This window comes from Arachis duranensis, chromosome 1 (assembly GCF_000817695.3).
Source record: "Arachis duranensis cultivar V14167 chromosome 1, aradu.V14167.gnm2.J7QH, whole genome shotgun sequence".
Taxonomy (NCBI): Eukaryota; Viridiplantae; Streptophyta; class Magnoliopsida; order Fabales; family Fabaceae; genus Arachis; species Arachis duranensis.
The window spans coordinates 12,950,613-12,976,233 of NC_029772.3; positions in this window are offsets into that span (position 1 = coordinate 12,950,613).

The following is a 25,621-nucleotide window of genomic DNA, read 5'->3' on the forward strand; positions in this document are numbered from 1 at the left end:
CTGACTTTGTGGTGCTGGAAATGGAGGAGCACAAGAGTGCAACTCTCATTCTAGGAAGACCTTTCCTAGCAACTGGCCGAACCCTTATTGACATCCAAAAAGGGGAAGTAATCCTGAGAGTCAATGAGGATGAGTTTAAGTTGAATGTTGTCAAAGCTATGCAGCATCTAGACACTCCAAATGACTGCATGAGCATTGATATTATTGACTCTCTGGTAAAAGAGGTCAATATGATTGAGGGTCTCGAATCAGAGCTAGAGGAACCAAAGAGAATAATAGAACCTCTAAAAATCCCTCAGGAAGAGGAGAAACCTCCTAAACCCGAGCTCAAACCATTACCACCATCCCTGAAATATGCATTTCTGGGAGAAGGTGATACTTTTCCTATAATCATAAGCTCTACCTTAGAGCCACAGGAAGAGGAAGCACTAATTCAAGTGCTAAGGACACACAAGACAGCTCTTGAGTGGTCCATCAGTGATCTTAAGGGCATTAGCCCAGCCAGATGCATGCACAAGATCCTATTAGAGGGTGACGCTAAGCCAGTGGTTCAACCACAAAGGCGGCTGAATCCAGCTATAAAGGAGGTGGTACAGAAGGAGGTCACTAAATTACTAGAGGCTGGGATTATTTATCCTATTTCTGATAGCCCCTGGGTAAGCCTTGTCCAAGTCATCCCTAAGAAGGGTGGCATGACAGTGGTTCATAATAAAAAAAATGAACTGGTTCCTACAAGAACAGTTACAGGGTGGCGTATGTGTATTGATTACAGAAGGCTCAATACAGCTACCAGAAAGGATCATTTTCCTTTGCCATTCATAGACCAAATTCTAGAAAGACTAGCAGGTCATGAATACTACTGCTTCCTAGATGGATATTCAGGTTATAATCAAATTGCAGTAGATCCCCAGAATCAAGAGAAACAGCATTCACATGTCCATCCAGAGTATTTGCATACAGAAGGATGCCATTTGGTCTGTGCAATGCACCTGCAACCTTTCAAAGGTGCACGCTCTCTATTTTCTCTGATATGGTGGAAAAATTTCTAGAAGTCTTCATGGATGACTTTTCAATATTTGGAGACTCATTCAGCTCCTGTCTTGACCATCTAGCACTTGTCCTAAAGAGGTGCCAAGAGACTAACCTGGTTTTAAACTGGGAGAAATGTCACTTTATGGTGACTGAAGGAATTGTCCTTGGGCACAAAATTTCAAACAAGGGAATAGAGATGGATCAAGCTAAGGTGGAGGTAATTGAAAAATTACCACCACCTGCCAATGTTAAGGCAATCAGAAGCTTTCTGGGGCATGCAGGATTCTATAGGAGGTTTATAAAAGATTTTTCAAAAATTGCCAAACCTCTGAGTAATCTGCTAGTTGCTGACACACCATTTATCTTTGATAAGGAGTGTCTGCAGGCATTTGAGACTCTGAAAGCTAAGCTGGTCACAGCACCAGTCATCTCTGCACCAGACTAGACATTACCATTTGAACTGATGTGTGATATCAGTGACCATGCCATTGGTGCAGTGTTGGGACAAAGGCATGACAAGCTTCTGCATGTTATTTACTATGCCAGTCGTGTTTTAAATGACGCACAGAAGAACTACTCAACCACAGAAAAAGAGTTACTTGCAGTGGTTTACACCATTGACAAGTTCAGATCTTATCTAGTAGGATCAAAAGTGATTGTGTACATTGACCATGCTGCTCTTAAATATCTACTCATAAAGTAGGATTCAAAACCCAGACTCATCAGATGGGTGTTGCTTCTGTAGGAGTTTGATATAGAAATAAGAGACAGAAAAGGAACAGAGAACCAAGTAGCAGATCATCTATCTCGAATAGAACCACTAGAAGGGGTGTCTCTCCCTTTTACTGAAATCTCTGAAAAATTTTCGAATGAGCACCTCTTTGCCATCCAGGAAGTGCCATGGTTTGCAGACATTGCAAACTACAAGGCCGTGAGATTCATACCCAAAGAGTACAGTAGGCAGCAAACAAAGAAATTGATCACGGATGCAAAGTACTATCTTTGGGATGAACCATAACTCTTCAAGAGATGTGCAGACGGAGTAATCCGTAGATGTGTGCCTAAAGAAGAAGCACAGAAGATCCTCTGGCACTGCCATGGATCACAGTATGGAGGACATTTTGGAAGTGAGCGAACAGCTACAAGAGTACTCTAATGTGCTTCTACTGGCCTACTCTCTATAAAGACTCCCGAGTGTTTGTACTTAATTGTGACAGTTGCCAAAGATCTGGCAATCTGCCTCACAGTTATGCCATCCCTCAACAAGGGATCTTGGAGATTGAGTTGTTTGATGTATAGGGTATTGGCTTCATGTAACCTTTCCCACCATCATACTTAAACACTTATATTCTGGTGGCAGTGGATTACGTATCCAAATGGGTTGAAGCTATTGCAACACCCACTAATGATACTAAGACAGTGCTGAAATTCTTCCAGAAACACATCTTCAACAGATTTGGTATCCTTAGAGTACTAATCAGTGATGGGGGCACTCATTTTTGCAATAAACAGCTTTACTCTACTTTGGTTCGGTATGGAGTTAGCCACAGGGTGGCCACTCCATATCATCCACAGACAAATGGACAAGCTGAAGTCTCTAATAGAGAACTTAAAAGAATCCTGGAATGGACTGTGATCAACCGTAGGAGGGATTGGGCAAGAAGCTTGGATGATACTTTGTGGGCATACAGAACAGCATTCAAGATCCCTATAGGAACTTCTCCATACCAGCTTGTGTATGGAAAAGCCTGTCACTTGCCAGTGGAACTGGAACATAAGGCCTACTGGGCAACCAGATTCCTAAACCTTGATGCCAAGTTAGCTGGAGAAAAATGATTGCTCTAGTTAAATGAGCTAGAGGAATTCAGACTCAATGCTTTCGAAAATGCAAAAATTTACAAAGAGAAAGCAAAAAGATGGCATGATAGGAAACTGTCATCCAAAGTCTTTGAGCCAGGGCAGAAAGTTCTGCTATTTAATTCTAGGCTCAGATTATTCCCCGGGAAGTTGAAATCCCGGTGGAGAGGTCCATATGTGATTACAAGTGTGTCATTGTATGAATACGTGGAGCTTCAGGATAATGATTCTAACAAAAAATTCATTGTCAATGGACAGAGAGTCAAACATTATCTTGAAAGTAATTTTGAGCAAGAATGCTCAAAACTGAGACTTGATTAAAGCTCAGTAATAGTCCAGCTAAAGATAATAAAGAAGCGCTTGCTGGGAGGCAACCCAGCCATTTACAAAGCTTATTTGTTAATTAATTGATTTTTATAGGTTTATGTCAATTATCTTCAAGGTAAAATAGCAATTGCTTGAATTCACAGAGTTACAGAAGGATTCGTAGGATAAAACAGCAAAAAGGAAGCTCACTGGTGCGAAAAAGCCAGTAAGAGCTGTTTTGGAAATTGAACGCCTAAAAGAAGCATCCACTGGATGTTCAATGCCACTAAGGATAGCCATCTGGGCGCTAAACGCCAGAAAGAAGCACCTTCTGGGCGTTTAACGCCAGATTTACAGCGTCCTGGGCGTTCAGAAAAATGCCCAGTGACAAAGGAGTTCCTAGCGTTCAACGCCAGCTAGAAGCAACAGCTGGGCGTTGAACGCCCAGGAGAAGCTGCAAATGGGCGTTGAACGCCCAAAACATGCAGCGTTTGGGAGTTTAATGCCAGGATTGGGGGGAGGAGGTAAATTCATTTTCAATTCAAATTTTTATGTTCCAATTCATGATTTCTTGCATAAACATGTTACAAACTCTCATCCTTCAATTCCAAAAATTTTAATCCTAATTTCTAAAATCCCTTTTTCAAAAATATCAAATGTATCTTAATTCGTAAACACAAAACCTTTTCAAATCCCATCCAACTTCTTTTCAAATTTATTTTCAAAACTCAATTATCTTTTCAAATCTTTTTCAAAATAAAAATTCAGATTTATCTTTTTCAAATATCATTCACAACCTTTTAATTTTAATTTATATCTTTTTCTTATCATATTTATCTTTTACAAATCATATCCTCTATCTTACCTTTCCTCAAATTTTTTGAAAAACCCACCCCCTCCCTTTAAATCCACATTCGGCCTTCCTCCTCTCATCCACCATTCGAAAACTAGCTCTCCTTCTATCCGTCTCCTTTCTTTTCTTTTGCTTGAGGACAAGCAAACCTCTAAGTTTGGTGTGTTTATCCATGATCACTAAACCATATCCACTAAAATCATGGCTCCTAAAGGAAAGCAACCCACTCCAAGAGGCAAGAAAGAGAGTATTCCAAAACCACTTTGGAATCAAGGGATGTTCTTAACCAAAGAACATTCAGAACATTACTACAAAATAATGGGCCTAAGGTCAGTGATCCCGGAAGTCAAATTCGATTTGAAATAAGATGAATATCCGGAGATCCAAGAGCAAATTCGAAACAGGAGCTGGGAAATCCTAGCTAATCCTGAAACAAAGGTGGGAAGAAACATGGTTCAGGAATTCTACGCTAATCTGTGGCAAATAGACAGGCAGAGAATATCTGGAACTACCCTCTATGACTATCGGACCTTGGTCAGACGAAAGATTGTTCACATCCACTCTGACAAAATTAGGGAAATCTTTAAGCTACCTCAGCTGAAAGATGACCCAGACTCCTTTAATAGGAGAATTATGAGAACAAATAAAGGCTTGGACAAGATTCTAGAGGACATATGCCTCCGTGGAGCCAAGTGGACCACCAGCACTAAGGGCGTCCCAAATCAACTCAAGAGAGAAGATCTCAAACCAGTTGCCAGAGGCTGGCTGGACTTCATTGGGCATTCTATACTGCCACTAGCAACCGATCTGAGGTCACCGTTAAAAGAGCAGTGATGATCTACTGCATTATGTTGGGAAGAGAAGTGGAAGTTTATTAGCTGATTTTGTGTGAACTTTACATAATTGCAAACAAGAACTCTAAAGATGCTAAACTGGCTTATCCAAGTTTAATATCTATGCTATGTAAAGATGCTGGAGTGACGATGGGAATAACTGAGTATATCTCAGTTGAGCGACCAATCACCAAAATATCAATGGAAAAATAACAAGTGCAGGATGACCCAATCAAGAGAAGAGCACAGGAATTCCTCCTGGAAATCCCTCAATTTGAATACTGGGAGCATCTTGAAGCATCGGTTACCAAGTTGCAAGAATCTATGGACCAAATAAAAGAAGAACAGAATAATCAAAATAGCATGCTTTGCAAATTGCTTAGGGAACAAGATGAGCAAAGGCGTGACTTGAAGGAACTGAAGCGTCAGAAATTATCTCTTGAAGGACCAAGCACCCCACAGACTAGAGGAACATCCACTTCCCAAAATAAAGGTTGTTGAGTCTTAATCTTAGCTTTACTCTGTGACAGTTGTCTTATAGATTTACCTTAGAAGTTATATATGAGTAGTAGTAATTAGTATATCTATTTTGATTTTATTTCCAATTAAGCTATAATTTATTTTTTTCTCATCATCATCAAACATGAATAAAATAGTAGATTCTTAGAATAAAGAGGCAATTTAATTTCGAGTTCTTAATAAGGAAAATTCTAATTATTTATATGTGGTGGCAATACTTTTTGTCTTCTGAATGAATGCTTGAACAATGCATATTTTTTAAACTGAATTTCATGAATGTTAAAATTGTTGGCTTCTGAAAGAATGATGAACAAGAGAAATATTATTGATGATCTGAAAAATCATAAAATTGATTCTTGAAGCAAGAAAAAGCAGTAAAAAAAGCAAAAGAGGTAGAAAAAGCCAATAGCCCTTTAAACCAAAAGGAAAGGATGAAAAGGATCCAAGGCTTTGAGCATCAATGGATAGGAGGGCTCAAGGAAATAAATCCAGGCCTAAGCGGCTAAATCAAGCTGTCCCTAATCATGTGCTTGTGGCATGCAGGTCCAAGTGAAAAGCTTGAGACTGAGTGGTTAAAGTCATGATCCAAAGCAAAGGAGTATGCTTAAGAACTCTGGACACCTCTAATTGGGGACTCTAGCAAAGCTAAGTCACAATCTGAAAAGGTTCACCCAGTTATGTGTCTGTGGCATTTATGTATCCGGTGGTAATAGTGGAAAACAAAGTGCTTAGGGCCACGACCAAGACTCATAAAGTAACTGTGTTCAAGAATCAACATACTAAACTGGGAGAATCAATAATACTATATGAATTCTGAATTCCTATGGATGCCAATCATTCTAAATTTCAAAGGATAAAGTGAGATGCCAAGACTATTCCGAAGCAAAAAGCTACTAGTCCCGCTCATCTAATTGGAATATGAGCTTCACTTAAAACTCTGAGATATCATTGCTTCTTAATTTCTTTTTATCCTATTTTATTTATCTAGTTGCTTGGGGACAAGCAACAGTTTAAGTTTGGTGTTGTGATGAGCGGATATTTTATACGCTTTTTGGGGGTAATTTCATGTAGATTTTAGTATGTTTTAGTTAGTTTTTAGTAGATTTTTATTAGTTTTTAGGCAAAAATCATATTTCTAGACTTTACTATGAGTTTGTGTGTTTTTCTGTGATTTCAGGTATTTTCTGGCTGAAATTGAGGAAGCTGAGCAAAAATCTGATTTAGGCTGAAAAAGGACTGCTGATGCTGTTGGATTATGACCTCCCTGCACTCAGAATAGATTTTTTGGAGCTATAGGAGTCCGATTGGTGCGATCTTAATTGGGTTGGAAAGTAGACATCCAGGGCTTTCCATCAATATATAATAGTTCATACTTTGCGCGAAGATAGACGATGTAAACTGGCGTTCAACTCCAGTTCCATGTTGCAGTCTGGCGTTCAGCGCCAGAAACAGGTTGCAAGTTGGAGTTCAACGCCAGAAACAGGTTACAACCTGGCGTTCAACTCCAGAAACAGCCTAGGCACGTGAGAAGCTTAAGTCTCAGTCCCAGCACACACCAAGTGGGCCCCAGAAGTGGATTTCTGCACTATCCATCTTAGTTTATTCATTTTCTGTAAACCTAGGTTACTAGTTTAGTATTTAAACAACTTTTAGAGATTTATTTTGTATCTCATGATATTTTTAGATCTGAATTTTGTACCTTTTGATGGCATGAGTCTCTAAACCCCATTGTTGGGGGTGAGGAGCTCTACAGCGTCTTGATGAATTAATGCAATTATTTCTGTTTTCCATTCAAACATGCTTGTTCCTATCTAAGATGTTCATTTGCGCTTCACTATGAAGAAGGTGATGATCCGTGACACTCATCACCTTCCTCAATCCATGAACGTATGCCTGAAAACCACCTCCGTTCTACATTAGATTGAATGTGTATCTCTTAGATTCCTTAATCAGAATCTTCGTGGTAAAAGTTAGAATTGTTGGCGGCATTCATGAGGATCTGGAAGGTCTAAACCTTATCTGTGGTATTTCGAGTAGGATTCTGGGATTGGATGACTGTGACGAACTTCAAACTTGCGAGTGTTGGGCGTAGTGATAGACACAAAAGGATCAATGGATATTATTCTGACATGATCGAGAACCAACAGATGATTAGCCATGCTGTGACAGAGCATTTGGACCATTTTCATTGAGAGGATGGGAAGTAGCCATTGACAACGGTGACACCCTACATACAGCTTGCCATGGAAGGAGCCTTGCATTTATGAAAGTGAGGAAGCATTATGTTACAGAAATTCAGAAGACAAAGCATCTCCAAAACTCTAACATATTCTCAATTATTGAGTAACAATTATTTATTTTATGCCCTTTCACTTTTTACAATTGAATTAAAAAAAACACTGTTGTTGGTATCCTGACTAAGAATAATAAGATAACCATAGCTTGCTTCAAACCAACAATCTCTGTGGGATTCGACTCTTACTCACGTAAGGTATTACTTGGACGACCCAGTGCACTTGCTGGTTAGTTGTGCAAAGCTGTGAGAAATAGTCCATTAATATTGGCATACACAATTTCGTGCACCACACATCTACTTTATGAGTCTTGGCCGTGACCCTAAGTATTTTGTTTTGCAGTATTACCACCGAATACATAAATGCCACAAACACATAACTGGGTGAACCTTTTCAGATTGTGACTCAGCTTTGCTAGAGTCCCCAGTTAGAGGTGCCCAGAGTTCTTAAGCACATTCTTTTTGCTTTGGATCACGAATTTAACCGCTCAATCTAAAGCTTTTCACTTGACACCTTCACGCCACAAGCACATGGTTAAGGACAACTTGATTTAGCCGCTTAGGCCAGGATTTTATTCCTTTGGGCCCTCCTATCCATTAATGCTCAAAGCCTTGGATCTTTTTTACCCTTTGCCTTTTAGTTTAAAGGGTTATTGGCTTTTTCTGCTTGCTTTTTCTTTCTTTTTTTCGCAAGCTTTGTGTTTTTCACTGCTTTTTCTTGCTTCAAGAATCAATTTTATGACTTTTCAAATTATCAATAACATTTCTCTTTTTTCATCATTCTTTCAAGAGCCAACAATTTTAACATTCATAAACTTCACTATAAAAAATATGCACTGTTCATGTCATGCATTCAGAATTACAGAAAATACCACCATATTTAAGTAAATAAGACTACTCTTAAATTTAACTCAATTTCTCATGCAATACATCACTTCTGTATTTTTTATTTGAATTCAAGCTTAGTGAGTAATACATGAGACATCTTTTCAGAATTAAAGCATTTAAAGGAAAACTAAACTAGACCTAGGATTCTCACTAATAAAGGATCATGCAGCAAACAAAGTAAAATAGCAAAAAACCAGAACATAACATAGAAAAAGAGGGGAGGAATAAAAAAATGAAAGGATCTCAACCACCTTAGTTATCCTAGTGGTCATTTTATTCTTCAGGTTGTGCTCCTCCGTGAAGATGATTCGCCTCCCTTTTGGTGCCATAGGAATAAACAGAAAAGCTTTAAGCAAAGCGTCAACACCAAACTTAATTGTTTGCTTGTCCTCAAGCAAAGAAAATCTGAAAACAAAAACAAATGATAAGATGAAAGAAGAATAAAGGATAAAGGAACAAGAGAGATTTAATATTGGGAGAGAGAGAAAGAAAATTAAAACTGGGCGGCGAACTAGTGTAATTGTGCGGCGCAGGCAAAGCGTACGCGTGCAGCACGCGTACACGTGGGTCGCTGAATTTTCTTAATGACGCGTAAGTGTTAGGCACGCGTCCGCGTGCCCCGGGGTTTTGCACGATTCGCGCAAAGGCAGCCGCGTGCACGCACAACTCTTTGTTCGCATGGCTTAGGTACCAATATTTTCATACGACGCGTGCGCGTCATGCATGCGCACGCGTGGATGGCCATTTGTGCAGATGATGCACACGCGTCAGGAACGTGTACGCGTGATCAATTTTGTGCATCTAGCACGCTTCCAGCCCCAAACCAGCACAAGTCTCTGCCCAAACACATATTTACGTCGAATTTCAAGGTCACGCGTACGTGTCACTGACGCGCACGCGTGGAAGGCGAAAAGTGCAAACGACGCGTACGCGTGGGTTACGCATACGCGTGATGCGGCTTGTGCTTCTAGCATGCTTCCAGCGCTACTCTCGCTCAACTCTCTGTTAAATTTTATTTATTTTTTTCACGCATATGCATATGACGCGTACGCGTCAGCGACGCTTGCGCGTCATGTGCTCCTCTTTCCTTTTTTTTATCCGGTTCCTGTTCTAAAATAGTTGCGTGATCAGAAAATTAGTAAGAACTCAATAAAAATCAAATAAGTAAGAAAACTACTACTACGAAAAACAACTAAGAATGAAAAGGAACGATCATACCACGGTGGATTGTCTCCCACCAAGCACTTTTAGTTAAAGTCCTTAAGTTGGATATGTGGTGAGCTCCTTGTCATGGTGGCTTATGCTTGTACTGATCCAGAAATCTCCACCAATGTTTGTAATTCCAATGGTCACCGGGATTCCAAACTAGGCACATAACGCCTTCGAGCAAGTTGAAGCAAGTGACAAGGCCCCATGAGTGTTGATTGTGGGAATGAATTCCAGGGTCCTAAACCTTGCTTTTACACTCGTCTTCTTGTGGATCACCATTGTTCCCACCGGGTGGCAAGCGATCTGAATTCTCACAGAGACATCCAAACAACCTTCTAGACCCATTCAATTTAGCTCTACACTAATCCTTGCACTTCAATTTGGAGCATGCAACCATATTGAACCTTGCTTGACAACTCTTACCACTAACCATCTTTCTCTTACTCTTAATGCCACAAAGAGCTCTAAGTTGACCATCCGTCTCCAGTAGCCCATATTTAAGTGGGAACATAAAGGTTAATGATAGAAATTTTATCCACTTGAATGTTGTATTGGATGGTGATGGCTTTGGGAAAGGTCTTGCAAGCTCCACTCCCTTGTGTTTTTCTTTGAATTCTTCTACCTTGTTGCAAGCTTCCTCAATTTTAACCTCTTCCTCTTGGTAGCTTTCTTCTAATTCAATCTCTTCTTCATTGCTTACCAAGGGCATGGGAGGTTGTGCATCTTCCTCCTTTGTTTTTGGATCTTCCTTTTCTTCCATGTGTGAGGATGGAAAGTTCTCTAGTTCACTGGAGTATAAACTCCTTTGATTGATTTCCTCACTTTCTTCCATAGGATCTTGCATTATATCTCTTGGGAAGGAATTTACTTGCTCCTCTTCCTGTGACTTGATAATTGACTGCACATGTTTCTCTATATTTTTGACACTCGTCTTTATATTATGTAAGAATTCTTTCATGAGAAGCTCAAGATCTGATGGTATTTGAGATGAATAAGGAGGTGGTGGCTCTTGATATGCATAAGAAGGGGATGATGGTTCTTGATAAGTGTAAAAAGAGGATGGTTCTTGGTATGGATAGAGAGGTTGTGGTTCTTGGTATGAATATGGAGATGGTGGTTCTTGATATGAATATGGAGGTGGTGACTCTTGATAGTTGGAACATGGAGTATTGAAGTTCCTTTGGTTTTGACTTTGCCAACAAAAATTTGGATAGTTCCTCCATCCACCATAATATGAATCACTACTTAGGTGGGAATAGTAACCCATGTGATCTCTCTCCATTATTTTTCCTTAGCACAACACACCAAACAGAATTAAACGCACCATGTGGTAAACAGGAAAGCAAAGAAGACATAACAGAATTCTAAAAATTAAAATAAGAAAAATTAAAATAAAACTAACTAGAAAACACCAAACTTAATTTCAAAAATTAAGAGGAAATTTTTTTTTTAAATAAAATAAATCAAAATAAATATATATTTTTTTTCGAAAAAATTTTTTAAAAATTTTTTTTAATAAAATTAAAAATAAAACACCTAATATAAGCAATCAAACAACTAATAGTTATTAATCATAGTCAATCCCCGGCAACGGCGCCAAAAACTTGATGCGGTATTTAATAACCCACAAACTAACCGACAAGTGCACCGGGTCGTACTAAGTAATACCTTACATGAGTAAGGGTCGATCCCACGAGGATTGATGGATTAAGCAATAGTTATTGAGTGATATGCTTAGTTAGGCAAGCAGAAAAGAGTGTTTTGATATTCAAAGAGCATCAAATAATTGTGTAGAAATTAAAATAGTAAAGTAATTGAGTTGAAAAAAATATTAGAGAAACAGTTAAGGCTTCAGAGTTATCTATTTTTTGGATTAACTTTTCTTACTAACTATTTTAATCATGTAGGATTTAATTCATGACAAACTATATGTGACTAGACCCTAATTTCTTAGACCTTCCTAGTCTCCTCTAAAATTCATTAACTGCCAATTCCTTGGTCAATTAATTCCAATTAGAAGCTACATGATCAAATTCCAGTTTATATGCCACAAAAATTCTAATTATCCAAAAATAAGGGGATTATATGTCACGTATCCCGTTAAATCCAAATAATTATAATTTAGGAGAATATGTTTTCAAACTGTTGTTCAAGTAAAGAGCTTTTTAAAGTTTTACAACAACTCAAATAGAAAGATGGTCATACTTCCGTTCCACCCAAATTCATAAAATAAAGAGCGAAAACAATTCTTAAATTATAAATCCATGCATAAATTAAAATAGAAAAAGCAATAAAATCAATCCATACAAATAGACAGAGCTCCTAACCTTAACAATGGAGGTTTAATTGCTCATGGAATGCGGAATGTAAATTTGTATAGAATTCCTTAATTGAATTCCCCTAATGGAACCTCCCTTGATAGAAGAGAAGTCTCCCCTTTTTATAACTAATCCTCATTAATTTAAAATCTAATTTCTAAAATTAAGATAATATCTTTTCCTATTTTAAAATCAAATTTGAATTTAAATCAGAATTAACTAATTAATCCGCGTCTTGTAGCATGGGGACCACTTGGCTTTACTGGATCCGCGCCTAACTTGGGTACTAAAATGGGGCCCAGAAATCACCCCACAGCAGTTTTTGCGTTTTCTGCGTGTGGCGCATGTCACGCGTACGCGTCGATAGTCTTCTTCGTAAGTCACGCGGACGCGTCGGTCACGCGCACGCGTCGCTGAGCAAATCTTTAAATCACGCGTACGCGTCAGTCACGCGCACGCGTCACCGTGGAAAACTCCAATTCACGCGCATGCGTCAGGCACACGAGCGCGTCGCTCCTCGCAGCCATCTCCTTTGATTCTTGTGCTGCAGAAACTTCATCAAATCTAGCCGAATGCTACCTAAAATAAACAGTATTGCACAAAACTCAAAATAGCATCTATAGTGGCTAAAATATAATTAATTCTTGATTAAAATCAACAAATTAGATGCAAATTCACTAGGAAAAGATAGAAAAGATCCTCACGCATCAGTCGCGCCCTAACAAACGTCTTGCATCAACTGCTGAAGTCGCTTAGCTACCCGGTGGTCGTAGATCTTCCTGCTCAAGATATCATGTTCTTTATTCCAAATAAATTTAATTCAACAACATTAGGTTTTTACCACACACTTCTGAAACCATCGATCTCTGGGCTCACCAGGGATCTACGTGTAGGTCGACCATGCTGTGTCGTACATGGACTTAGGGTCAATTTGGATTGGTTTTTGAAAAAAGTACTTATTTTTTTCATCTTTTTAAAAAAGATCTTTTTTAACAGACAAAAATTATTTCACATTTGGATAGGCTTTTTAAAAAGAGTTTTTAAGTATTAAAAAAGTCTTTTGCTTTTACTTTTTTTAAAAGCAAGGTATTGCTAGCTTTAAAAAAAGTAAATAATTTACTTTTCTTAATAAAAGTACTTTTTTTAAAAGACGTATCCAAATAGGTTTTAAATTAAATAAAAGTACTTTATTTAAAAAATACTTTTTTCGCTAAAAAGGCCAATCCAATCTAGCACTTAATCACATTGGGGATCTCCTGTGTATATGCATTGTTGTTTGATGCAAACCTATCAATGAAAAACTTAAGATTAACAAACACATAAGAACATATAAAACTTAACAAATTCAAAATATATTGAGAATAAAAAATATTAAAATAGTATGTATTAATGCTTGCATGCCATCAGGCCAAATCCTCATTCGTATCATGGGCAGTGGTGGAGAGGCATATGGCTGGAACGCAATAGAGGAATCACCCACTGCAGACTTTGTCGCTAGAGCTGTAGGGGGTGGAGGGGGCGTAGCAGAAGGAGGCACTAGTTTGGCTTTGAGACCATGATGAACTACTGGTCTGCTGGACCCGCCTGTGACGTCACAGGAGTCAACGGGGTATTCGGAGTAGAGAGCGATGACTGAGTAGTCCCTGGGGATCAGGTGAAACCCCTCTCTCTACCATGACCACGAGAAACACTCGTTCTACCTCTTCTACCTGTCGTTATATCTGCAAAGAGAATATATTATTAACATAAATCATCATATATAAAACACAAATCCTTCAACATTTATATTATTTAAAAAAATTGATATAATCTCCCCTAAAATTGGACATATATCTACCTTTACGGTTCTCACAAATTTAACTAACCTCAATCCACAACATCATTCAAAACTCAATTAAATTCACAACATTTCATACAAAATATATTAAATCCTAAATCTTAAATCCTAAATTAACTTAATCCTAAATCCTAAATTAGTATATGATAACCAAATCTATATGAAAGTAGTGCTAAATTTTAAATAGATTGTAGAAACAATGTTATCAGCCATAATAAGAATCAAATAAGTACTAATTAATTATACAAAAATCATTTCAATCATCAATACGATGAACGAAAGTTAAGGCACAAGAAAACTAATAAAGTAACAAAATTCTAAAGTAATAAAGTCCAAACCCCAAACCTAATTTCACATTAATCGATTCCAAACACTAAACCCAATTTTACAGTAACATAATTTAAAATGTAAATCTCAATTTCACAGAAATTTCATCAATTTGAAATTAAAACATATATTAAAAATAATTTTACCTCAAAATCAAAATCCTAAACCCAATTTCACAGTAATCGATTACAAATTCCAAATCCAATTTTACATTAACATAATTTAAACTTTAAATCTTAATTTTATAGAAACTTTATCAATTTGAAATTAAAACATATATTAAAAATAATTTCACAGCAAAATTCAAACATTAATTTTAAAAGTCTCTAATGATAGAAATAGTCAACTTACTTGCAAGAGAAGGTGGCCTGCGCCAGTGTAGATTCCTCGTCGAAAAATAGAGTTGGTACAAATTTCTAGCAGAGTAGAGTCACAACTTTAGCAAATTTGTCATCGCGAAGAAGGGATAGTGCAAGAAAAGGAGGCGTCGATAGGAGGGTGGCAGCGAGGACTACAAGAAAAGCTCTGAGTATTCATGAAATTACCGTCGAATTTAGCATTGACCTATACCGGCAGATTTAGCATCGGGTTTTCCAATAGAAAGGAGGAGAAATTCGTCGCCAAAAAAAGGATACCGTCGGAACAGCTTTTTCGTCGCTAAAGCTGGTGGTAAATTATTGGCATGAAAATATAACTCACCTACACCAATTTTATTGCTGTATTTTCTGTCGGGATATTCCGCTGATACCATGGTTTAGTGAAATGCATCATTTTGGTAATTTATCAGTGGATTTATCCGTCGATACATTTGACAATAAAATTGGGGTAAAATTCAAATGTGAAACTCTTTACCTTCACTTATGGGAACACTATCTCTCTCTTCTTTTATTCTCTCTCCCTCGCCGTCGAAGCTGTCGCCATTGTGACTGCCGAAAGCAAGTCGTCATCGCCATTGCCTGAGCACCCATTGTCGTTGCCATTGCACATCATCGTTGATTCTACTGCTACTGCTGTCTCCACGTGAAAAATGCCATAGTTGCTATTCACGTCGCCGTCACTACCACCTTTGTCAGCACCATGTTAAAGAGAACCTACAACCAATATCATCATATTTATTATTAGTATGGTTGTTTTATTTTTTTAGATTATTTTGAGTTTAGCATTTTATTAGGATTTTTGTTAAATCAGTGATTAAATTTGTTTAGTGAAGTGTGTGATTAGGAGTTGTTGTGTTAATTTAATAATGTATGTAAAAATTAAATAATCTTAGGGTAGGTTAAGTACTGTGAGATTAAGAGTACTTGAGTTGTTGAAAAATTTTAGTTGAGTTTAGTGAATGAGTTTCTTTCAATTGCATTAAACTTATGTCGCTTATTTTTGTGATGCCTGTTGTTAGTTTAGTGAAATTAGAATTAGGCTTTAATTAATTGGAATAATGGATTTTATTTATTCTTTCAAATTAGTTTTTGAATTTGTTTTAGTTTGTGAATTTAATAAGTTGTCCTTTTTATTAGGATGGTGCTATTTTCTCTGAGATTAGATAGAGTTTTTTTTTTTGTTGTTTGTGCAGTAGTATTCCAGGTTGATTTTCTATCTCTGAATATAATAAATTATTTATGTAACACGCTAACTTCTAGCACTTCATGACCGTACTAAAATTTCGAGCGCTACTTACCTCTATGTCTTTAGTTTCCTACTATATTTATTTAATATTGAGCCTCTACACGTTAATTTATCGATAGTTTTTAAGAAAAACGAAATCCCTTTTATTTTGATATATACCTTAAGCTCAACTATGTCCGATAAACATATACTCACATAATTACTATTAATACATAATAACTATTCATGCAAGACTCAAACATAAACCTACCTCTCTATAACAATACAACACTTTAAAATACTAAGGGCGAGGGAAAAATAAAATCTAAGAATAAACCAAACACGAAAAATGCACATACATATGTACGCAAAACTTGGTAGTTCAGTCACAGCTCCGCATCAAGGGTTCCTGAACCTGCTGCTGAAACAGAAGATCTGTAGGGGGTGAGAACATCGTCCTCGCATGTTCTCAGTAAGGATAACGAATGCCGTAAAAATATACAGAATAATATACAAATAGTTAACTCATAACCCAAAACAGTTTTCTTTATTAAACCCTTGAAATCCTTCCTAAGTCTTACCTAAGGTCGGGTAAACCCCTTTCGTTAAACCACATTACTTAAACAAAATCTCCGTTACAATAACAATTCCTCATCCCTAAACAATATTCCTTAATTGCCGCAATATCTAAATAAGCTAGCATTGCAAATAATATACCTAAACCCAATTCACAATCATCAGTCCCCACCACATTATTAAATCCACAACACAAGTAGTATGTCTAGTCAGGTACACAAGCAAGTCACCAAGACAACAGCACAATCACAAGTAAACAAGATAAGCAACCACAATCAAATGCAAATGTGCAAACCATATGATGTATGTCTATCCTAAGCAGGCTTACAAACTGACTTTCGCCGGTAAAAAATTTCACAAAAATAATCGCGTTGTAAGTATAGTTTCTAAACCAACAGAAAATCTTTTCGTACAAAAGTTTGGTTGTCATAAGTAACAAAACCCAATAAAATTTATAACCGAAGTATTTAAACCTTGGGTCGTCACTTAAGGAATTACAGGGAGGCATGCTTAGAATTGGTTATGAAACTGTATCTTTTTTGGGGTTTTTGAAACAAGGAACAAGTAAATTAAATGGCAAGAAAAATAAATTAATAATAAAGAAAACTCTTGGCAAGGTATGAGAACTGGAAATCCCATCCTAGTTATCTTTATCAGGTGTGATGAGAATTGTTTATTGCTCCCACTTAGTTAACCCTTACTAAATAAATGAAAGTCAAGTGGACTAATCAATTTGATTCCTCAAGTCCTAGTCAACTTCTATGGAAAGATTAGCTTTAGAGGGATCCAAATCAATCAGCAAATTTCAATTTTTAATCAACAACTGAGTTTGATAACTCAAGTGTCACCAATTACTCAACCAAAACAAAGGAAGGAGAAAAATCCAAATTATTTATATAATAAATAAAAGAAAGCAATCATAAATCTGAAATACCTCAAATTATAGTAAATAGAAAATCAAATTAAACATAGGAATCCATAAACTAAATTGGGAAAATAAACAAACTAAAGTAATAGAATAAATAGAAGTAGAAGAGAAATTAAATTAAAGGAACATTGAACCTGGAATTGTGAAGAAGAAATCCTAATTCTAAAAGAAATCCTAAATCCTAAAACCTAAGAGAGAGGAGAGAGCCTCTCTCTCTAGAAAACTACATCTAAAACCTAAATTGTGAATAATGAATGTTGTATCTCTCTTGTTCTCATGAATGGATGCATTCTCCCACTTTATAGCCTCTAATCTGTATTTTCTGGGCTTGGAATTGGGCCGAAAAGGAGTCCAGAAATCGCTGGGGACGTTTTCCGCAATTTTCTGCACGTGGCGTCCGTCACGCGTGCGCGTGGGTCACGCGTGCGCGTCATTTGGAAGTTTTCCTTGTCACGCGTACGCGTCAGTTAGGCATACGCGTCGTTTGTATTTTGCGCTAGGCATGCGTTTGCGTCGTCTATGCGTGCACATCGCTTGGGTTCTGCGCAAGTCACGCGTCCGCATCGTCCATACACTATAAAGCCTGAAAATACTCAACACATGGATCACGACATCGAATCGTAATAAAGGATAATTAAAATTAATAATTTTATGGTCTAGGAAACATATTTTCACATATATTAAGGAATAAGGAAGAAATTGTAAAACCATGCAATTTATATGAATAAGTGAGCAAAGACTTGATAGAAACCACTCAATTGAGCATAATATAAATTATAAAATAGTGGTTTATCAACCTCCCCACACTTAAATATTAGCATGTCCTCATGCTTAATCCAAGAGAAACTATAAAGGAGTGAAGAGGAATGGTAAAATGTATGAAATGCAACCAATATGTGAATGCAACTATATGCTAAGATGTTTCTATCTACTTGGTTAAAAGTAAATAAGTTCTCCAAGACAAACATAGATCAAATTTCACTAATTCAAATCATATAGTAAAGACAAGTAAACTTGTAAGAAAACAGCTTATGAAAGCAGGGAACATAGAATCAAGCATTGAACCCTCACTGGTAGTGTATTTGCACTCTAATCTCTCAAGTGTATAGGGTAATTCACTCTACTCTTCTCTAATCATGCTTTCTAAACTTTGTTCTTCATCTAACCAATCAAAAAAAATTTAGTATATCAATGCAAACATCATGAGGTCTTTTCAAGGTTGTAATGGGGCTAAGGTAAGGGTGAGAATATATGTATGGCCAAGTGAGCACAATATGAATCTTTGATTAACCTAAGCTTTCACCTAACATACACACACTCTCTATGTAACTCTAAAATCATGCTTAGCTACCCAAAATTTCCATTTTTTTCATCCCATACTCATGCATCAATCTTTCTTTTAATTTTTATCACATATACATTGATCTTTTCCTTAACTTAACTTAGCATTAGGGTAATTTTGTCCCCTTATTTATTTACTTATTTATTGAATATTTTTTGGATTTTTTTTCTCTTTTTTTATTGTTTTTATTGCTTTTATTTTTTATTTTTTTTATTTTTTAAATAGAAAAATAAACATAACTTATCAATGCACATAAATTTTTTATTTTTCTGGTCTCACTTGAGTAGGTACCAAATTTCCAATATTTTATCAAAGTAAAAATATAACATGTTTCCTTATTAACCCATGTTTTCACAGTTTCCCCACACTTAGTTGATACACAATCTCTATCTTAAGCTAACCAAAGATTCAATTGGGGTGATTACTTTTTTTTCGCTTAAGGCTAGTGATGTGGTAAAATATAGAACAAATGGGGATTAAAAAGGCTCAAAGTGGATAACAAAGGTAAATAAAAGGGTAGGCTATTCGGGATAAGTGAGGAAAAATAAATGATGTCCTCAATCATATGCAAGCATGTAAATACACTAAATAGTGGACATATAGAATGGAACAAAGTAAAGTCTACAATCATAGAGGAGAAAACACACAAGAATAAAATTTTTATGGTTAAATAATGTAACCATGTAATTAAGCTCAAATCTTACAGGTTATATGTTCTTAGCTATTACCCATGTTCCAAATACAACTTCCAACAAGTTTAACAAAAAAATTTTTAATTTAAATTAGTGAAATACTATAAAAAGGGTCTTAAAAAGAAACTCATTACTTTAACCAAGCAAAACATACATGCAAGCAATTATTAACATGCAATCTATCCTAACTAACAAAAGAAAAACTAAAAATGTTGGTGTTAAGAGAGAAAAGGTACCTCCGGAAGTCAGGTACTAACCGACCTCCCCACACTTAAAGCTTGGCACCATCCTCGGTGCCATCAGTCAGGAACAAAGGGGGGCTGGTAGTAGCATCTCCACAATCGGGACCGTCATGGCTCCCGGTGCTGGTAGGTAAGGTGGAGTCCGGAGTTTCCTTTGGTCTTCCTCAGGTGGGTGGTTGCCAACAATCAGCTCCTTGAGGTATGTAAATTGGCGCTTGTTACGGTGCTCCATTCGCTTTGCCTGCTGGTCCAGTCGGTCCAACCTCTGAAATATCTGAGGGAGCAGCTGATTTGTTGAAGGTGCTTGTGCTTTTTGTTCTTTTCCTTGCCGGTGACTTGTTAGAGGCTCTCTCTGTACCCTTCCTGGTGGCCATCCTAAAAAGGGGAAAGAGAAAGGGACATGAATTCAAAGGGATAAAGCAAGGAAGAGGACAGTACGAGTGATAATCATTCCAAGGTAAAGAAGAATGTCGTTAACACATGGTCGCGACTCCATGTAATTAGGACATCAATAGAAATATAGCATGATATATTGAGACAATTAAATGCAAGATGTTTATTGGCATGCTGGCAAAGGCATGAGTAGCATAGATCAAGCATTAAAAGCCAAAATGTATTATCAGTCGTAACAAACTAACAATAACGTTTGTATTGACAATTATATTTAATTAATAAAATTTTGGAAGGGTTTTGTGAAAAACAAGCATTAGAGTAAAATGATAGAATAATTAAGAATTCATAATGCTATACGGACTTTTCACAAACACTTAGCATGCATGGTAAATATGTCATTGAAAGTATTAAATTTGAACATGCAAACAATCCAAAAATAATTAGTGATAATTGTCAAACAACTCCTTAATAATCCACAAGCAATTATAGAAGAAAACAATCACCAAATTAGATTTCTAAAACCAAGTAAAATAATGTAAAAAATAAATAAATAATAAGAAGAGAAGAAAGAGAATAGAAAGAAAAAACCTTGAGAAGAAGGGGACAAAGAGAGATAATGGAGAATGTGAGGTGAAGAAGATATGATGGAAGGGGGAAGAAGAAGAAAAAGTAAAGGAAGAAGAAGGAGAAAAAGAATGGATAATAAAGAAGAAAGAAGAGAAAGAAAGAAGAAAGAAATAAGGATTAGAAAAGAAAAGATAAGAAAAGGGGCGGCGCAGGGATCTGGTGGTGTTGCGCTAGTGACGTGCATGCGTACTCCACGCGTACGCGTGGGTCGCAAAAATTGGAAGGTGATGCGTGGGCATCGGTCACGCATACGCGTGACCGTGTTTGTGCTACTCGCGCGAAGGCATCCTTGCGCGCGCACAACTCTCTGTTTGTCTTGGGGTGTGTGCCAAAATAACATGTGACGCGTGCGCGTCATTGACACGTATGCGTTAGTGGTCAGAATTTGAAAATGGCGTGCACGCGTGGGTGGATTTGTGCCTTGGGCACAGTGCCCGCACCAGGCCAACACAACTTTCGGCCTGACACCTCTTTACGCCGATTTTCCTAGGTCACGCGTGCGCATCATTGACGCATATGCGTGAAGTGCCAAATGTTCAAAATGACGCGCACGCGTGAGGGACGCGTGTGTGTGGTGATGCTTGTGCGATTGGTACACTTTTTGCATTGCTCCCACGCAACTCTCTGTCACTTTTTTTATGCAATATGCAGATGCAAATGCAGAATGCAGGTGAATATGCAGAAATTATGAATGAACACTAGTAAAAATAAAATAAAATAAGATTAAGAATAAAAAGAAACGATTATACCATGGTGGGTTGTCTCCTACCTAGCACTTTTAGTTATAGTCCTTAAGTTGGACATTCGGTGAGCCCCTTGTTATGGTGGCTTGTGCTTGAACTCGTCTTGAAACTTCCACCAATGCTTGGACTTCCAGCAAGCTCTATCAATACTAGGTAAATTCCTCAAACCTTGATGGAGTTCTTCACAAGCTTTGAGCTCCCAAAGTTGATCCTCTTGTATGCCAAGATCCCAAATCTTATTTCTACACCCGTCTCCAAGTGGATCATGATGATTCCATCTGGGTGGTAAGCAATCCGAATTCTCACTAAGGCATCCGAAGAGCTTCCTAAACCCATTTAATTGAGCTTTACAGCAAACCTTTCACTTCAATTTGGAGCATGCAACCATATTGAACCTTACATGATAACTCTTACCACTAACCATTTCCCTCTTACTCTTAAAGTCACAGAGAGCTTTAAGTTGACCATCCGTCTCCAGTAGCCCATATTCAAGTGAGAAAGTAAAGGTCAAGGATAAGAATTTTACCCACTTGAATGTTGTGTTGGACGGTAATGACCTTGGGAGAGGTGTTTCTAATGATCTTGCAAGCTCCACTCCCTTGTGCTCTTCTTTGAATTCTTCCACCTATTTGCAAGCTTCTTCAATTTCAACCTTTTCCTCTTGGTAGCTTTCTTCCAATTCAATTTCTTCTTCATTGCTTGCCAAGGGCATGAGAGGTTGTGCTTCTTCTTCTTGAATCTCCATCTCTTGATCAACCTCTTCCAAGTCTTCAACCATGATATGCCTTGGAAGTTGTACACCCTCCTCAACATCAATTTCAAACGTCCTTGAAGGAGGCTCTATAACTTGACTTTCCCATGGAGGTTCAGCATCTCCTAAGTCTTCAACCACTTCTTCCTCTTCAATAATTACGGTTTCCTCTAGTTGTTTTAGCATAAAATTGTACTCCTCCTTGATGATTTCCTTTCTGTGACAACTCTTTTCAACTACTCCTTTATTTTCAAGGGTCTCTCCTACCTCCACATTTTGGACTTCCTCTTGTTCCTCTAGAAATAAGGCTGCGTGTAACCAATCCATTGCATCCCTAAGACGATCCCTTCTCTCTTGTTCCATGTTAGTAGTATCATTGGGATCAGGTTGCTCTTGAATTGATGGATGTGGGTGCTCTTCCATGGAGGGTGGTGATGGGATAGACAGATCATTATGTGGTTGAAAAAGAAGTGCACTAGAGCTTGAGGGTTGAATATTGGAGGTAGATGGGTGGTCCATGCGGGATATAAGATTTTGGAGTTTAGAGATGAGACCAGTGATAGAGGCAAGTGTGGTGTGAAGCTCTGTTTGCCCTTGGTGAATAGCACCAAGGGTGTTGTCATCCAGTGGAGGTTGGGGTGGATAGGAGGGTTCATTATTTTGGAGAAAAGGTGCATGGTAGGAAGGTGATTCTTCTTGGTAAGGGCATGGAGATGGTGAATGTTAAGGTGGTGGCTCATGAGAGTAATTATGCTGGAATGGGAGTGGTTCTAAGTACGATTCATAAGGTGGATAAGGGTTAGGGTCATACGAAGGTGTTTGGTAATAGGGGGCATGTGAGTTTGGTGGTTCAAACCTATGTTAAGCAGGGGGGTCATAGGCATATGGTGGGGCTTGTTGGTAACTATAGGGGTCCAACATATTTATCATCTTGGTACGCACCCTAGAATGACTCTTGACCATAGTAATTTGATGGAGGTTGGTTGTCACGAGAAGGTCCACCATAACTATTGTCTTAGTATGCATCATAGAATGGTTGTTGGTTATAGCGCATTGGAGGGGGTTGTTGCCAAGAGGGTTGATCAAATCCTTGTAGCTCCCCCAATCTTTGATTCTTCCAACATTGATGCCTGTTCTCATTATAGCTTCCATTCCTTACAACAACATTGGAACCAAACTTGACGAACTGACTTTCGTCGGTAAAGAATTTCACAAAAATAATCGCGTTGTAAGTATAGTTTCTAAACCAACATAAAATTCTTTCGTACAAAAGTTTGGTTGTCACAAGTAACAAAATCTAATAAAATTTATAACTGAAGTATTTAAACCTCGGGTCGTCTCTCAAGGAATTGCAGGGAGGTATGCTTAGAATTGGTTATGAAATTGTATCTTTTTTGGGGTTTTTGAAATAAGGAACAAGTAAATTAAATGGCAAGAAAAATAAATTAATAATTAAGAAAACTCTTGGTAAGGTATGAGAACTGGAAATCCCATCCTAGTTATCCTTATCAGGTGTGATGAGAATTGTTTATTGCTCCTACTTAGTTAACCCTTACTAAATAAAGGAAAGTCAAGTGGACTAATTAATTTGATTCCTCAAGTCCTAGTCAATTCCTATGGAAAGACTAGCTTTAGAGGGATCCAAATCAATCAGCAAATTCTAATTTTCAATCAACAGCTGGGTTTGATAACTCAAGTGTTACCAATTACTCAACCAAAGCAAAGAGAGGAGAAAAATCCAAATTATTTATATAATAAATAAAAGAAAGCAATCATAAATCTAAAATACCTCAAATTATATTAAAAAGAAAATCAAATTAAACATAGGAATCCATAAACCAAATTGGAAAAATAAACAAACTAAAGTAATAGAATAAATAGAAGTAAAAGAGAAATTAATTTTAAGGAACATTGAACCTGGAATTGTGAAGAAGAAATCCTAATCCTAAAAGAAATCCTAAATCCTAAAACCTAAGAGAGAGGAAAGAGCCTCTCTCTCTAGAAAACTACATCTAAAACCTAAATTGTGAATAATGAATGTTGTATCTCTCTTGTTCTCTTGAATGGATACATTCCCCCACTTTATAGCTTCTAATTTGTATTTTCTGGGCTTGGAATTGGGCCAAAAAGGAGTCCAGAAATCGCTGGGGACGTTTTCTACATATTTCTGCAGATGCTGTTGGATTCTGACCTTCCTGCACTCGAAGTGGATTTTCTGAAGCTACAGAATCCCAATTGGCGCGCTCTCAATTGCTTAGAAAGTAGACATTCTGGGCTTTCCAGCAATATATAATAGTCCATACTTTGCCCGAGATTTGATGGCCCAAATCGGCGTTCCAAATCAGCTCAAGACTGCCCGGCGTTAAACGCCGGAACTGGCACAAGAATGGGAGTTAAACGCCCAAATTGGCACAAAAGCTGGCGTTTAACTCCAAGAAAAGTCTCTACACATGAAAGCTTCAATGCTCAGACCAAGCACACACCAAGTGGGCCTAGAAGTGGATTTATACGTCATTTACTCATTTCTGTAAACCCTAGGCTACTAGTTCTCTATAAATAGGACCTTTTACTATTGTATTTTCATCTTGGTTCTTCTGGTTCCCTCTCTGGGGCCGAAGCCAATGATCACTATTATCACTTATGTATTTTCAACGGTGGAGTTTCTACACACCATAGATTAAGGTGTGGAGCTCTGCTGTACCTCGAGTATTAATGCAATTACTATTGTTCTTCTATTCAATTCAGCTTATTCTTGTTCTAAGATATTCATTTGCACCCAAGAACATGATGAATGTGATAATTATATGACGCTCATCATCATTCTCACTTATAAACGCATGCCTGACAACCACTTCCGTTCTACATGCAAACAAGGCTTGAGTGGATATCTCTTGGATTTCTTAATCGGAATCTTCGTGGTATAAGCTAGAATTGATGGCAGCATTCAAGAGAATCCGGAAGGTCTAAACCTTGTCTGTGGTATTCCAAGTAGGATTCAAGGATTGAATGACTGTGACGAGCTTCAAACTCCTGAAGGCTGGGCGTTAGTGATAGACGCAAAAGAACCACTGGATTCTATTCCAACCTGATTGAGAACCGACAGATGATTAGCCGTGCTGTGACAGAGCGCATTGAACATTTTCACTGAGAGGACGGGACTGTAGCCATTGACAACGGTGATGCCCAACATACAGCTTGCCATGGAAAGGAGTAAGAAGGATTGGATGAAGACAGTAGGAAAGCAGAGAGACGGAAGGGACAAAGCATCTCCATACACTTATCTGAATTCTCACTAATGAATTACATAAGTATCTCTATCTTTATTTTATGCTTTATTCATAAATCATCTATAACCATTTGAATCTGTCTGACTGAGATTTACAAGATGACCATAGCTTGCTTCATACCAACAATCTCCGTGGGATCGACCCTTACTCACGTAAGGTATTACTT